Source organism: Mustelus asterias, chromosome 10 (assembly GCF_964213995.1).
Source record: "Mustelus asterias chromosome 10, sMusAst1.hap1.1, whole genome shotgun sequence".
In the NCBI taxonomy this organism is placed as follows: Eukaryota; Metazoa; Chordata; class Chondrichthyes; order Carcharhiniformes; family Triakidae; genus Mustelus; species Mustelus asterias.
In genome coordinates, this window is record NC_135810.1 from 17,566,742 (window position 1) to 17,582,934 (window position 16,193).

Here is a 16,193-nt window from a genome sequence, read left to right on the forward strand (position 1 = left end):
TTGACTTATTGAATGGTGAAGACACTGGGGGTGAAATACAACTTCATTGGAAGCAGAAAACAGGTGGTAGCAGATCCAGCCATTTGTAATATACTCCATCTGATTGAGATTAATCACAATTAAAACTGACAAGTTTGCACAGTGGTGACACTCAGCTTTTACACTCATGTCTGATCAGGGTTGAACATTTTTGGCAAAACTTGAAGTTGATTTGATTTTTTAAAACTTGATTTGATTTGATTTATTATTACCACATGTATTAGTATACAGTGAAAAGTCTTGTTTCTTATGTGCTATGCAGACAAAGCATACTGCTCATAGAGAAGGAAAGGAGAGGGTGCAGAATGTAGTGTTACAGTCATAGCTAGCGTGTAGAGAAAGATCAACTTAATATGAGGTAGGTCCATTAGCCTGATGGCAGCAGGGAAGAAACTGAACTCTTGGGCCTGCTTTTAACCCATCCAAAAATCACCCAGTTAACATAGTTAAAGAGCTGGGCGATGGCTCAGTGCAGAGCCAACAGTAACTTTTAAAAGGAAATTGAACAAATACTTGAAGGTAAAATTTGCAAAACTGGAAGGAAAGATTAGGGCTGGAATTTTCCTGTCCCACCCTCCATAGCGGGCGATGGGCGGACCATGCATAGGTCCATTGACCTTGGGCAGGATTTTCTGGTTTTGGGGTGAGCACGGCCGGAAAATCCCGCCTCGGGGGTGTGACACAAGTTGGACAGCTGACAATAGCGGGATAGACCAAATGCCCTCCTGTGCTCCATCACCCTATGGCTCCGTGATTAAGTATCATGTTCTATGTAGTGCAAATCTACCCGACTATCAGTGCTGTGCCTCAAAAGACATGCTCCTGAAGCAGATTACCTACGGAACCCAGTCTGTAAAGCTTCCTTATGTCTTGGCGATGCCCCTTTAATTAATGTAGAACAGCTTCAAGACTTCAGTTACATCTGTTATGTATACTAAAAGACAAATCCTGCTTCTTTGATATCCAGCGCACCTTTGATGACATATTTTATTATCCGGTGATCTGCAGCTGCATTCCTCCTGACTGCTTCAGCATAAATTATTGAAAGAAAGAATGTTTATTTAAACAGGCATTTCAAAATGAAAAATTCCAAGCAGTGAGTGAAGCTGGAAATGTGTTTGACTATTCAGAAACCCCGACATGAGAGAATGGACAGTTGCAACAGCGGCAAACTTCAACCACATTAGAGCAAGGCCAAAGATAAGTTCGGTAAGTAGAAAAACCCTATAAAGTTTTATTTATTAGTGTCACAAGTAGGCTTACATTAACACTGCGATGAAGTTACTGTGAAAATTCCCTAGTCGCCACACTCCATTGCCTGTTCGGGTACACTGAGGGAGAATTTAGCATGGCCAATGCACCTAACCAGCACGTCTTTCAGACTGTGGAAAGAAACCAGCGTACCCAGAGGAAACCCACGCAGACACGAAGAGAACGTGCAGACTCTTCAAAAACAGTGGCCCAAGCCAGGAATCGAACCTGGGTACCTGGCACTCTGAGGCAGCAGTGCTAACTACAGTGTCACCGTGCCATCCACAATTTTAGTTGTGATTATTAGTTGCATGCTCCATGTGAGACACCATGATAGGCTCATATGCAATGGCAAGTTATTGAACAGGGTAGTTTAGTGTTTTCCAGGAGATAGAGCAGGTAATACTGATCGAACGATTTAAGAATGTAAATTGATGTAATTGTTTAATAAAATCCACTGCCTCCTCACTTGGACCTGAACACGCTGACACCAGCAGCTAGCAAACACAGGAAAGCCCATATGGATATCAAAATGGAAATTTTAGGAGAAATGGGAGAGGCAGTATTTTAGCCATTAGCTTATTGAGATCAGTGCCATGAGGTACCATCTGGAATTCTCCAACCTCACTCGCGGCTGTGATTCTCCAGTCTCGCTGCAGCAAATGGAGTTTTGGCTGAGCGCCAAATTTTCCATTCTCGCTGGCAGCAGTGGCAGGGCATACCAGACCGGAGAATCCCAGCCACCATTATTTAAGAAGGACAGAAAATTGCATCTTTGCAAGTATAGGCACATGAACTTGATTTTGGTCGTCGGGAAGGTGGGGAGGGGCGGGGGGGGGGGGGGGGGGGGGTGGGTAGTATGAGGGATGTGAAATCAATATCTTGGAGAGGTCAGCACTTGTTGAGGAAATGTGGGCTGTGCCGCACTGACCTAATTGACCTGTTTGAGTAAAAGAGCAGAATCGTGGATCATAGAAAGCATCTTCCCAGTTGTATCACAGCTTGATATGGTTCTAGCTCTGACCAAGACCACAAGAAAATACAAAGCATTGTGAACGTAGTCCAGTCCATCACGCAAACCAGCCTCCCATCCACTGACTCTGTCTACACTTCCCAGCATAATTAAGGACCCCACGCATTCCGGACATATTCTTTTTCACCTTCTTCCTTCGGGAAAAAGATACAAAATCAGAGATTGCATACCAACCGACTCAAGAACAGCTTCATCCTTGCTGCCATCCTAGCTTTTCAATGGAGCTACCATATATTCAGTTGATCTTTCTCTACACCCACCTATGACTGTAACACTATACTCTGCACCCTTTCCTTTCCTTCTCCCTTATGCACTCCTTGAATGGTATGTTTTGTCTGTATAGCATGCAAGAAACAACACTTTTCACTCTGACAATAATAAATCAAATCAAATACAGTTCTGTGGATGTGGAGCTGGGTAGAATTAGAATTACACAGATAGAGGCCATTCAGCCCAATTAGTCTCTGCTGGTTTTTATGTTCCCACCAAGTCTCTTTCTGCTCTATTTCATCTTGCCTTGTCAGAAAACCCTTTTACATTATTGTCCAGTCCAGCACTTAGACCTCAACCAACACCTATAATGGACCAATCACCTCATTGCTTTTTGGGAACTTACTGTGCACAATTTAGCTGCCATAGTTTTGGAAACATGATGCTACAGATGTCACATGTCACCCCAGTAGCATTTATAGAAAGCTTATTGTGAGCATTATTAGCTAACGACCCATCAGAAATATCATGGGAGGGCTGAAAATAAATGTGACAGAGGGCGGGGGTCATGGCCGATTGAAGTATTATTATCATTGGATTACAGTTCAAAGAATGCTGACATGCATGTTGCTCTCTGGTCCAGAACAGATAGTATTTAGGAAGAAGTTGTTAATAATAACATGCAGCTTATGCAGAATTTATTAGTGCAGTGATAGATAGCTTGAGGTACAGCATGGTGGCATGGGCAGCATGGTGGCAGAGTGGTTAGCACTGCTGCCTCACAGCGCCAGGGACCTGGGTTCGATTCCTGGCTGAGGTCACTGTCTGTGCGGAGTCTGCACATTCTCCCTGTGTCTGCGTGGGTTTCCTCCAGGTGTTCTGGTTTCCTCCCACAGTCTAAAAGATGTGCTGGTTAGGTGTATTGGCCATTCTTCCTCAGTGTACCCAAACAGGCGCTGGAGTGTGGCGACTACAGGATTTTCACAGCAACTTCATTGCCGTGTTAATATAAGCTGACTTGTGACACTAACAAATAAACTTAAACTACAGACGAGTAATGAATTGTGCAACATTTTTTAAATCAATATGTACCTTAATAACCTGTACTGAAGCAATCCAGTGATGTAGTTTAAAATTAAAGAAGTATTTACATATTACTTTATGATGATGTCGATATCTCAGCATAATATGAATTTTATAGAACAATGGCTGTTGTTAAAAAAGCATCATTTCTCAAAATAATCGCCTTTTCTCCTCAGCGAACCCCTTTGCGACCTCAATCTATCAGAGTGGTATTGCAAAAACCACCTCTTGCCTGAGACTTAAGATGCAGACATAAAGTTGGAGAAAACATGAACCTTGGGTTATACTTAGGGCACTTGCAGGAATACCTAACATACTGTTCTGACATTTCTCTCTCCCCTGTTTTCATTTGAAACAGGTTGACACTTCCTCTGGAGTTGAGGAATTTCAGATCAGCGCTTTAAACATTTGCTCACAGGAAATCGACAGAATAATTTTTGGGTTGTGGTTGAGATTAGTAGCATTGAAGGAAGAAAAAATGCAAAGTTGGACACTGGAATTCACAGTCGACAGATTCCTAAAAGAAAATCTAAAACAAAATCATGAGCATTGTTTCAAAATATGTCCTCCGTTCTATATTTCCGATGTATTTGCGATCACCAAAAAAAATGGCAACTATCTGGGGAATGGGACATGTTCTCATTTTGCATCAATTAGCAATATTAGTGTAAACATCATTGCCTAAGTCCAGTAGGGTTGAAATTCAACTTTGGCAAGGTCACAAGGTCAGAGGTTAGCAATCAGACATACGTTAGACATCTTGCCCAACTCCTCTGCTCATTGAAGTCACTGGGAATGACAATTGACCCGTGTCCGAAACAAAGGGCGGCACGGTGGCACAGTGGTTAGCGATGCTGCCTCACAGTGCCAGTCACCCGGCTTGGGTCACTGTCTGCGCAGAGTCTGCACGTTCTCCTCGTGTCTGCGTCGGTTTCCTCTGGGTGCTCTGGTTTCCTCCCACAGTCCGAAAGACAGGTTAGGTGCTTTGGTCGTGCTAAAGTTCTCCCTCCGTGTACCCGAACAGGCGCCGGAGTGTAGGATTTTCACAGTAACTTCATCGCAGTGTTAATGTAAGTCTACTTGTGACACTAATAAATAAACCTTAAACTGTATTAAGCACTCGATCTGATCTGTACTAAGTTGCTTGGTGTCAAATTCTGCTTGATAATGCTCCTGTGAGATGCCTTAAACATCCAATTACATTAAGGATACTATACAAATGTGCATTTGTGTTGCTACTACCAGCCATTTTGTGTCCCTGGCAAATTTGATTTACCCCCCCTTTCTGTGTTTCGCAAAGAGTTTGATATTTAAATATAGGGATCTTAATGGAGAGACATACATTCCAGCTCTGCACATAATGGGAGCATTGCTGCAAACACATTTACCCACCACAGTTCATTACACAAAACCTGATCACCGCATCTCATATTTGAGCTCAACAGAAAAACTTGTATTTTCATGCATATAACTATGGCCAGATTTTAAAGCTTCGAGATAAGTGCTCCCCAACACCTACAATAACAGATTGCCTTTTGTAATGTGTGAAGGCCTCAGTGATTCTTTTACCTCATTTAATCCCCAGTATCTTTGTTTCAATGAGCAGTTAACGCAAGACAGTTTGTCGTTGAAATCGCCAAGTGTATGAAAAAAAATGAACATTACACAGATAGGTTGTGAAGTAGTGTGTAAATCGGAAAGTGAAGGGGATTACCGAGATGTAAAGAACTTACTGAACTGCTTGAAATACCTGACAGGCTTAATACATTTTAAGTGGTGACTTTGTAATTGATTCTTGTGGTACTAGCAAATGGTGAGTGCTATTTGATCTTGGTGATTGCCCATGCAGTGGTGATGGTAGAACTGGTTGGGATGAATTCCATTGTTGAAAGGGAGGCATAGCTAAATTAAAGTAAAATGTAAAGTAAAGTAAAGTTTATTTCTTAGTCACAAGTAGGCTTACATTAACACTGCAATGAAGTTACTGTGAAATTCCCCTAGTCGCCATGCTCGGGTCAATGCACCTAACCAGCATGTCTTTCAGGTTGTGGGAGGAAACTGGAACACCCAGAGGAAACCCACGCAGACACGGGAGAATGCGCAGACTCCACTCAGAGAATGCCCAAACCAGGAATCGAACCCAGGTCCCTGGTGCTGTGAGGCAGTAATGCTAACCACTGTGCCACCGTGCACAGTTGGATTGCATAATTATATTGGATATTGGATAATCAAATTGGATAATTATAGGCTAGATAGATTAATATCTGAGGTGGGAAAAATTTTGGAATCTTCCATTAAGAACAGGGCGGTACGGTGGCTAGCACTGCTGCCTCACAGCGCCAGGGTCCAGGGTTCAATTCCGACCACGGATGACTGTCTGTGTGGAGTTTGCACTTCTCTCCCCATGTCTATGTGGGTTTCCTCTGAGTGCTCCTGTTTCCTCCCACAGTCCAAAGATTTGCAGGTTAGGGGGATTGGCCATGTCCCTTGGTGTCCCAAGATGTGTAGGTTAGATGCATTAGCCATGAGATAGGGCGGGTTGGTGGGCCTGTGTAAGATGCTCTGTCAGAGAGTCGGTGCACGATGGGCTGAAGGGCCTCCTTCTGCTCTGTAGGAATCCTATAACACAATTGCCACATATTTTGATTAAAAGAGGAAATAGTTCCCTGCAACCAACATAGATTGTGCCTGGAAAATCTTGTAGAATTCTTTGAGGAGGTAACAAATGACAGGTGCAGAAAGTGTAGTCTGCAAAGACTTTAGGAAAGATTTTGACAATGTACAACATGAAGGGAGCATTAGAGAAGATTAAGGGGTTTGGTACAATGACGAACAGGTAATCCGAAAGGGCCTGTGCCGGAGGTCTCCACCATTATAAATTCCTGTGTATAGCCAATTCAGCTTACTCTGCATTACATTCAGAAGCCCACTAAAAACAGAAAAGACAATTGGCGTTGACAACATACCAGTTGTAATGCTGTTATAGGCATGCCTCAGAAAAGTTATTCCAGTGCAGATTTGACACTGGCGTCCAACCGACATTCTGCTGAATTACAGAAATATTGGGGGGGGGGGGGGGGGGGGGGGGGGGGGCGATTCTCCCAAAAAGATTCTCAGTGCCAAATTCATGTGAAAACGGGAGTAACTCCCGCTGGTGTCTTTTGGGGGATTTTCAGATTGAACCTCCCACACTCTGAGCTCTGCAAAGTGCCCTAGCGTGATTCACTCTGAAAATCAGTGGGGCCTATTCCCGCCTGAGAGGCCGGCAGCATAGCGCTGAATGGGCCACTGCGAATTCGCCGATCTGTCAGAGCTGAGATCTGACAGGGCTCCACAACTCCGCATTGCAGACTCTCCCCCCCTCCCCCGATTGCTGGACTCGCGGACCTCTCCGGGCAAGCCCTGATGCTCCCCACTGCCCCCCCCCACCCCACCCCCCCAACCCTGCCCTGGCCAGTCCCAATCTCCTCAACCCTGCTCCCCCCCCCCCCTCGGCAGTCCCTCCCCCCCCACAGCCTCAACCTGCCATCCCTCCCACCCAGATGGCCAGCCCCAATCATCTCTTCCCTCCCTCCACCAGCAATCCTCTGGCAGAGTGGCAGCAGGACACCCCCCACTCCCACCCCTGGCCCCCAATAGGCATGATGTGGAGATGCCGGCGTTGGACTGGGGTAAACACAGTAAGAAGTCTCACAACACCAGGTTAACATCCAACAGGTTTATTTGGTAGCACCACTAGCTTTCGGAGCGTTGCTCCTTCATCAGGTAAGTGGGAGTTCTGCACACAACTTAACTTGTTCCCAGTTGGTTGATGGTTTCTCTCTTCAATTTATTGTCCAAAATGCATCGCTTCACATTTCTAGGCCCCACCCACAATAGGCCCCATCCCTTCATTCCCTGCCCCCTTTGCATGTCTGATGTCTGGTGGGCAGTGCCAAGGTGCCCTTGGACAATGCCAGTTTGTCCCTTGGGCTCTGCCAGGCTGGCATTGACCAGCGGACACCTTCCTGCCTTTATTTGTTTATGGGATGTGGGTGTCGCTGGCTGGGCCAACATTTATTGCCCATCCCTGAGGGCATTTAGGAGTCAACCACATTGTTGTGGCTCTGGAGTCACATGTAGACCAGGCCGGGTAAGGATGGCAGACTTCCTTCCCTAAAAGGCTTCAGTGAACCAAATGAGTTTTCATGACAATCGACAATCGTTTCATAGTCATCATTAGAATTTTAACTCCAGGTTTTTTACTGAATTCAAATTTCACCATCTGCCATAGTGGGATTTGAATCGCTGTCCCCAAAGTATTACCCTGGGTCTGTGGATTAGCCCAGCGACAATACCACTTCACCACCAGCTCCCCCTTAATGATGTTTTCACTGACATTCAGGAGGACACAACTCCAGAGCTCATCACAGACTTGAAAAAGACATCAACGGAAGAGTTGAATGTCAGAGGACAGGTGAGAGTCACTGCCTTCAACATCAAGGCAGCATTTGACCAGGTATGTTACACCCCAGGAATGCCCAGTGGGAAAATCTCTACCCTGAACAGGTGATTTGTTTTTAATCATTTAAATTAATGGCTGTAAATCTAAGGGCTGGTTGTTCTGAATTTCTTGTTAACTCGTCTGCCGGGAGTACAAGTTCTCAGTCAGGACTTCCCGCGAATCATATTTCCGAATTTTAATTGTACAATCTATTCGTCAATTTGAAGGTGGAGGAGGACTCACAAAGACATTCCTTTTGATTATGGCTTACCTGTTTCCTTAGCTTGCGTGAGTTAAAAACAAAGTCTTTTGCTTACGTACGGAACCTATCTGCAGTACCTACCTCATTCTGTTTACTCGAAGCTACTGTTTATGTATTCTGGGGAGCTTTCAGGAACTCTGTAGCTTCCTAGAGTTTAGTCTATGAAGATTCATCCATAAACAGTGAACAAGTTAAAGTAACTTGTTTTACCTAGGAATGCAGCTCTGTGGGCGGATGTGGTCACTCAGTTTTAAACATATCTTCTCTTGAATTCAACCATTTCATATATGTGTACAAAAATAAGTTTCGAGAAAACATGAGTGCATCGTTCTGCAGAAATATAATATCCTCTGCAGCTGGTAAGGAAATAATATCTTCATTTTAAACAGTAGGATATTTACATGGTTGTTATTAAATTGCATGAAATAAATAAACCTATGCATTCATAAAGAATCATCGCATTTCTCAGAGACCTTTCAAAGGACAGGCTAAAAGCAAGCATGGCAGCCATTTTGCAGCAAGATCTTATCATCAGCAGTGGAATGAACAGCCAGTTAACCTGTGGCAGCATGGTGGCACAGTGGTTAGCACTGCTGTCAACAGCGCCAGGGACCCGTATTCGGTTCCCAGCTTGGGTCACTGCCTGTGCAGAGTTTGCACGTTCTCCTCATGTCTGCTAACCACTGTGCCACCGTGCCGCCACAGGTTAACTGGCTATTCATTCCACTGTTGATGACAGGATCTTGCTGCAGACTCTGGGTGCTCTGGTTTTAAGAACAAAGAACTAAGAACAAAGAAAATTACAGCACAGGAACAGGCCCTTCGGCCCTCCAAGCCTGCACCGACCATGCTGCCTGACTGAACTAAAACCCCCTATTCTTCCGGGGACCAGAAGAACAAAGAAAAAATCTTTCTTGTGCCACACTAGCACAATCCCCTTGTGAGCCATAGTGTGTGTGAGCAACCCCTCCCAATTGTACAGTTAGATTCCCATCCACCCCTCCTGTGTCTGCATTCTAGTTTCCCATGTTGGGCTACAGCTTCCCACCCTTGGTCCGAAATACAAGCTGGTTAGATACATGCTAAATTCTCAGTGTACCCGAACAGGTGCTGGAGTATGGCGACGAGTGGATTTTCACAGTAACTTCATTGCAGTGTTAATGTAAGTTTACTTGTGACGCTAATAAGTAACTTTAAAGTTTTGGTTGTGTTGATTGAGGGGAAAACTTTATTCAGGAACCCAAGAAAATTACGGAAACGTTAATGTTAACTTAGAATCATACAATCCCCACAGTGTAAAAGAAGGCCAGTCAGCCCATCGAGCCAGCACCGACAACAATCGCACCCAGGCTCTATCTCTGTAACCCCACATATTTACCCTGCTAATCGCCCTGACACTAAGGGACAATTTAGCATGGCCAATCCACCTAACCCGCACATCTTTGGATACTTGAACCACAGGAAAGGCCATATGACAGGGTTGGAGTCATGAAGAGGGAGGGGGAGGGGGAAAGAGGTGAGGCTGGTCACACATTATCATCTCACCCAGCAGGAAAACAGCAGTTCTTCAATATTACCGGACTATCGACTAAGGTATATTCCATGCCTTTAATGCAGCTTCAAACAACAAGCTTCTTGGGCAGGCTTTTGCTCTCCTGGTCAGGACTCTGATTGGGGGTCAAATGAGGATCACAATTCCTACTCTGCGTGGAAACAGTCACCTGGCAGTGATTGTCCCCAAATTGGCCAATTAACAGATGAGGGGGTTTGGGGGCATTTGGGGTGGGGGGGGGGGGGCGGTGGTGGAGAGGGGGAGGAGGGGGTGGTTGCAGGACTCATTAGAAGCACTCTCCAACCTTTAACACTTTCAAATTTTAAAAAATGGAATCAGCAGGCTGCTGGTCTAATCCCCAGTGAATCAGGGGTCGAGTGGACAACCGGACAATTGAGGTCCATTCTGACAATAGGTCTTAATAGGTCACTCAGTTTCTTCAGCTGACTACCTACTGCTTGTGGGCAGGTAGGCTGATGACTCCGATCCCTCAACCAGGAAATTGACCCCCAGGGGCAGAACAGTTTTGGCAAAGCAGCACACAGCAGCACAAATATTCGCGCCGCGGTGGCACAGTGGCTAGCACTGATGCCTCACAGTGCCAGGGTCCCGGGTTCAATTCCAGCCTCGGGTAATTGGCTGTGTGGCGTTTGCACATTCTCCCCATGTCTGCGTGGGTTTCCTCTGGGTGCTCCGGTTTCCTCCCACAGTCCAAAGATGTGCGGGTTAGGCTGATTGGCCATGCTAAATTTCCCCTTTGTGTTAGGGATTAGGAGGGTAAATACGTGGGGTTATGGGGATAGGGCCCGGGTGGGATTGTTGTTGGTGTAGACTCAATGGGCCGAACGGTGTCCTTCTGCACTGTAGGGATTCTACGATTCACTCACGCCAACACTCAGACCCATCAGGGCCTAAAATTTCCTGTCCCTGATCAGAATCAAGCCTGATATCATCTGAACCAAGTCAACAGTTGAGTGACAATAATGTGCACATTTTGTTATTAAGTAGTTTGAGAAAGAAAAAGGCAGAGTTATCATCATTTTCTACAGTGATACTTTACGGCTATAGGAAATGATTGCAGAAACTCACTTTGTGCTGAACATAATTTGCACTTAATGTTCCTTAGTCTTTTGCTTTGGCTTTTTTGATTTTGGTTGAATTATACTGACAAAGTCAGTCTGTTCATATTTCCTGCCCACAAAACTGAACTACCTGAACCATAGAATACCGACAGTGCAGAAGTAGGCCTTTCGGCCCATCGGCACCGACAACAATCCCACCCAGGCCCTACCCCCGTAACCACATGAATTTTCCCTGCTAATCCCCCTGACACTAACGGGAAATTTAGCATGGCCGGTCCATCTAACCTGCACATCTTTGGACTGTGGGAGGAAATGGGAGCTCCTGGCGGAAGCCCACACAGACAAGGGGAGAACGTGTAAACTCCACACAGACAGTCATCCAAGACTGGAATCCAACCCGGGTCCCTGGAGCTGTGAGGCAGCAGTGCTAACCACCGTGCCACTGTGCTGCCCCTGTTGTCAACTTTGTCCATTCCAACTTGCTTGGTGCACATTTACATTGGAAACTTCTTATGCCCCCATCATGCTATAATTGTACCCTGCAGCAGTAAACCCCGAGCTTTGCATTTCATAGCTCACCAGCATACAATGCAAAGATATTCCCATGCACCAACCAACTCTATTATTCTTCTCAAAGATTTTCAGTTACTTTTATGATTTAATTCTAAATGATCTTAGAAAATCACGGTGGCACAGTGGTTAACACTGCTGCCTCAGAGCGCCAGGGACCCGGGTTTGATTCCAGCCCATGTCTGCGTGGGTTTTCTCCGGGTGCTCCTGTTTCTTCCAACAGTCCAAAGATGTGCGGGTTAGGTGGATTGGCCGTGGCAAATTGTCCCTTAGTGTCCCAAGATGCGTAGGTTAGGCATCTGAGTAAGATGCTCTTTTGGAGAGTAGGTGCGGAATCGATAGGCCAAATGGCCTCCTATATTGTAGGGATTCTATGAACATATTGTACAAAATAAGGACAAAATTTATGATTTAAAATGGCAGGGGTGGGGGTTGGGTGGTGGATGCAAATTATATTGATGTGATCTGGTCCAATTACTCCTCCCTACGTGCTCTGCTTCACCTCAGGAATATTCAGACAAGGCCAAGGGATTCCATGAAACAGTTTAGCACATAACATGCACTTCCCGTTTAAAAATCTTGCTCTTTATTGCTATAACTAATGGGGTAACATTTTAATGTAAACATTTACCTCATATTTACATCAGAAATATCCATGGTGAATATCCCAATGTTAAGATTTCTGTTGGGAATTGCTGTGTAAATAGATGCAGCCTCCCACCATTGGTGGCACTGTGGTGCGAGTCACTCGGTTCCATCCATTTTTTTAAGATTTGCTTTTATTTTATGCCTCTAGGTTTAGTTTTTATTTTTACCTCTCTCTGTTGACGCTCTTCAGTTTGCTCTCTAATTTCTCCTCTCACTTTGAATTCTGCTCCTTGGCCTGTTGACAGGAAATTATCTTTATGTTTGGTTCTTCATGCTTGCCTTGGTTCCAATTTCTCTCTTCTTCTGAGGTTCCCTGCTATGTTTCCTTGTCCAGAAGTTTTCGTTCATTTGCACGGTGGCACATTGGTTCACACTGCTGCCTCACAGCACCAGGGAACCGGGTTCAATTCCGGCCTTGGGTCACTGTGTGGACTTTGCACATTCTCCCCGTATCTGTGTGGGTTTCCTCCGGGTGCTCCAGTTTCTTCCCACTGTCCAAAGATGTGCGGGTTTGGTTGATTGGCCACGCTAAAATGGCCCTAGTTTCGGGAGAATTAGCAGGGTAAATGTGTGGGGTTACAGGAATAGGGCCTGGGTGGGAATGTGGTCGGTGTAGACTCAAGGGGCTGAATGGCCTCCTTCTGCACTGTATGGATTCTATGATTCTTCCAGATGTTTCCCTTGCTGTCCCGCAACTCAAAGTTTACCTCTTCCCACTCGCTTCTTTTCTCACTTGCAGAACCATCTCGAAATTCACTGCTTATTGGTATCCATTGCCACCTGATCCAGTGATTCATCTCCCTACTTTCACGTCAGCTCTGGCACCTCTCTCATCTCATCCGCAACTGTCATTTGCTGGAGCTTAGATCTGTTCTGCTCCATCTCTCACCCCTATTTTGCAGCCTCTCTCACCTGACACCACGGTCTCCTCAGCTTCCTTGTTCCCTGCTGCATTTAGAAATGTAAGGCTTGCCATTCTTCATAGCTGCCAAATCATTTATGAGTTCAATACTCTGAATTCAACTAATTTATTTGAGAAATATTGGCCCATAACTTCTGGGCTCCCCAGCATTGCATTTGGGGGATACCCCAATGATGCATAGGGGAATCCCTCCAGGATGTTCCCCCATAAGGGTTTACCCCTGGCAATTGTCCAGAAGTGCTAACTTCCTCTGGACAGATGCGCTGGGCTGGGAACCATCAGACAGAAGCAATTTAAATTGCTAACTTCGGATGGTTCTGCCAGTTTTACCCTGGTAGTTACTCTGGAAGAGTTTGAAGGGAATAAAAATTACTGCGAACTTCAGAGTAACTACCTAAACACCTAGACCCAGCCTTGCATGGTACACCCCGCATGCACACAACTCTCCCAGGGGACCTACTACAACACCCCAAACCGAAACGAGATAGGAGCATTGGAATCCCAACATGGGTGAGACTGCCAAGAGTGGCAATCTGACGGAGATTGCCACTCTGCAGAAGTTATGGGCCAATTCATATTCAGGTCCCTTTTGATGGTTGACTTATGACTGACTTTACATCCATGTACATAAATCACCACGTCACTAATGCCTGCTAACCAATGAGGAATGCATGGTGCCTTGAACAGTGATTGGTTAGGAGGTGTTGACCAAGTGTTCAGAGAGCCATCTCCTGCCACACAATAACGTGCTACACAACAATCTTATCTCGCAGAGCGCAACGTTTCTGTTGTCACATATCCCACATATGCATTGATTACCTGAGCAATGCAACAGAAGATCTTTTCTGAAGGAAATATTTCCCCAGTCTGCTCAACTAAAGGAAATTGTAAACCTTTTTTTAAGAGACAGGTTTATGGTTTTGTTATGTAAAGCACAGAAAAAGCAACTTTCCTCCCATGTTAATATATTGGGGAGCGTTAAAAATGACTGTCGGGATGTTCGTAGTAGAATTTTTAATTGTACACTTCTATCTCAATGACAATAGATGGTTCTATGTACTATCACCATCTGAAGCTAAGTTTGAAATAAATACTTCAGCATTTTTCTTTTGTCTTTATATACTATCATCTTATATAAATATTCACATATAGCTATATTACATTTACTTTCGCATGATCTATAGTTTCAATTAAAATAGTAAAACAATGTCGAAATGAAAAATAGATCCACTTGACCCCCACATAACACAGTCCTCTGAAGCCTGCTGTTATCCTTGGCTCCTGAGATGACATTTATGATGTTCCTTAGAGTTGTATTACATAGAATGTACAAGACAGAAACAGGACATTGGGCTCTACTGGTCTCGCCAGTGCTCATGCCACTCTGCACACAGCATTACCTTCTATCAACATCTCCTTGCATTCTTTGGTCCTTCATGTACTTATCTAGCTTTTGCCAAACTTTGCTACTCATCTCCACTCTATGTAGTAGTAATTACGCTTCACATTTCACCACTCTCAGAAGAAGATTTGCCTGCGTTACTCTTGGGGTTTTATTAATGACCACCTTATGTTTATTAGTTAGTTTTAGTTTTGAACTCTGTCACGAATGGAAATACCTTCTCTAAATCTATCGAAGCACTTCTTAATTTTGAAGACCTCTGTCAGGTCACTCCTCAGTCTGTTCTTTCCTGGAATAGAGCACTAGCCTGTTCAATCTTTCCTGATAGTCATACCAACTGAATCGTCGATCAACCTTGTAAACCCTTTCTCTATTAACTCCAGTGCTTCTATATCCTTTTGGTCATATGAAGACCAGAATTCTGCGTAGTGTGCTAAGTACACTCTAACCAAAATTCTCTATATGTTTAGCACAACATCTCTACTTTTGAATTCTATTTTTCTACAAGTGAATCCCTGTGCATTGGTTTGCAGGTTTTTATGGCTTTGTTAACATAGCTACTTAGAATAATTTGAGAATATATACCCCTGGATTCCTTTGTTTCTCTACTAATTTAAACTTATTTACCAAGGTGTATATCACCTTTCTATTCTCCCTATCAAAATGCAATAATTATCTACATTGAAATTCATTTGCAACTTGCATTCAAAACATAATTGTCACCTGAGAAAAATCAATGACAATACACTATTTAAAAGGGCCTTCATATCCCAAGTTTATCTTATGATGAAATTATTGCATAGAGAAATGCCATAATTTACTAATTAATTTTCCCACCATGTTAGTCAAAGAAATGTACAAACATATTCTAAAATAGAAAGACCTGCTGTTTATTTAACACCTCACTGTATCTCTTAGAAATGGCCATTGATGCTTAACATTCAACCAATTTATTTTTACCGCTCAATGATTGTAACATGAGCAAATTAAAGAGACAACCATGAATCACCACATTTCATCAGTAAATCAAGCAAGAAGTTTCTCTATGTTCTTCCATGTGGTGTAATAAGCTGGAGAATGGAAACCATACAACAAAATAACATGAAAAATAAGACTGTTTAGGCAGCGGCCTAAAGAGAGTGATATCAAAATAAAACTAAATAAATACAGTAGGCCTTCAAAATATTGTAAAAAATAAGTGAACAAGTGAGGAGCATTAACCAAAAGAGGGGAAGCCTACAGGCAGGAGTATGGTTACATGGTGATCAACTGTACATACTAACTTTTTGGATGACTAATACATTTTATGGAGTGCAGGGTGGAGTGTGTGGTGGCGGGGGACAGCTTTAACCAATCCAAAATGCTACTGTCCATGTGCATTTTTTCCAACTCGCATCAAATCCCATTCACCCATCATTCCTAAGTTCACTGATTGGCTCCTCATACAGCAACCCATCAATTTTGAAGCTCTCATACTTGTTTTAAATAACCCCATGGCCTCATCCACCCATCCCACCTCCCCACCCAACAATAACGCCACGTGCCCCCCCCCCCCCCCTTTATCTTTAACCATCTTCTACCCTCTTGTCCTTGAAGATCTTCCCCCAAATCTGGCTTCTTGCACATCAAGAAGTTTAACAACACCAGGTTAAAGTC

At 44.1% G+C, this 16,193-nt stretch overlaps 1 long non-coding RNA gene across 1 annotated transcript in view; it reads left to right on the forward strand.

The window, feature by feature from the left end:
* Window positions 1-412: 412 nt before the first annotated feature.
* Window positions 413-16,193, forward strand: part of LOC144499544 (uncharacterized) — a 32,073-nt gene continuing 16,292 nt past the window's right edge. The window contains exon 1 of the long non-coding RNA XR_013498860.1: window positions 413-1,248. This is a non-coding gene — a long non-coding RNA (uncharacterized LOC144499544). The remainder of the gene's footprint in view (window positions 1,249-16,193) is intronic.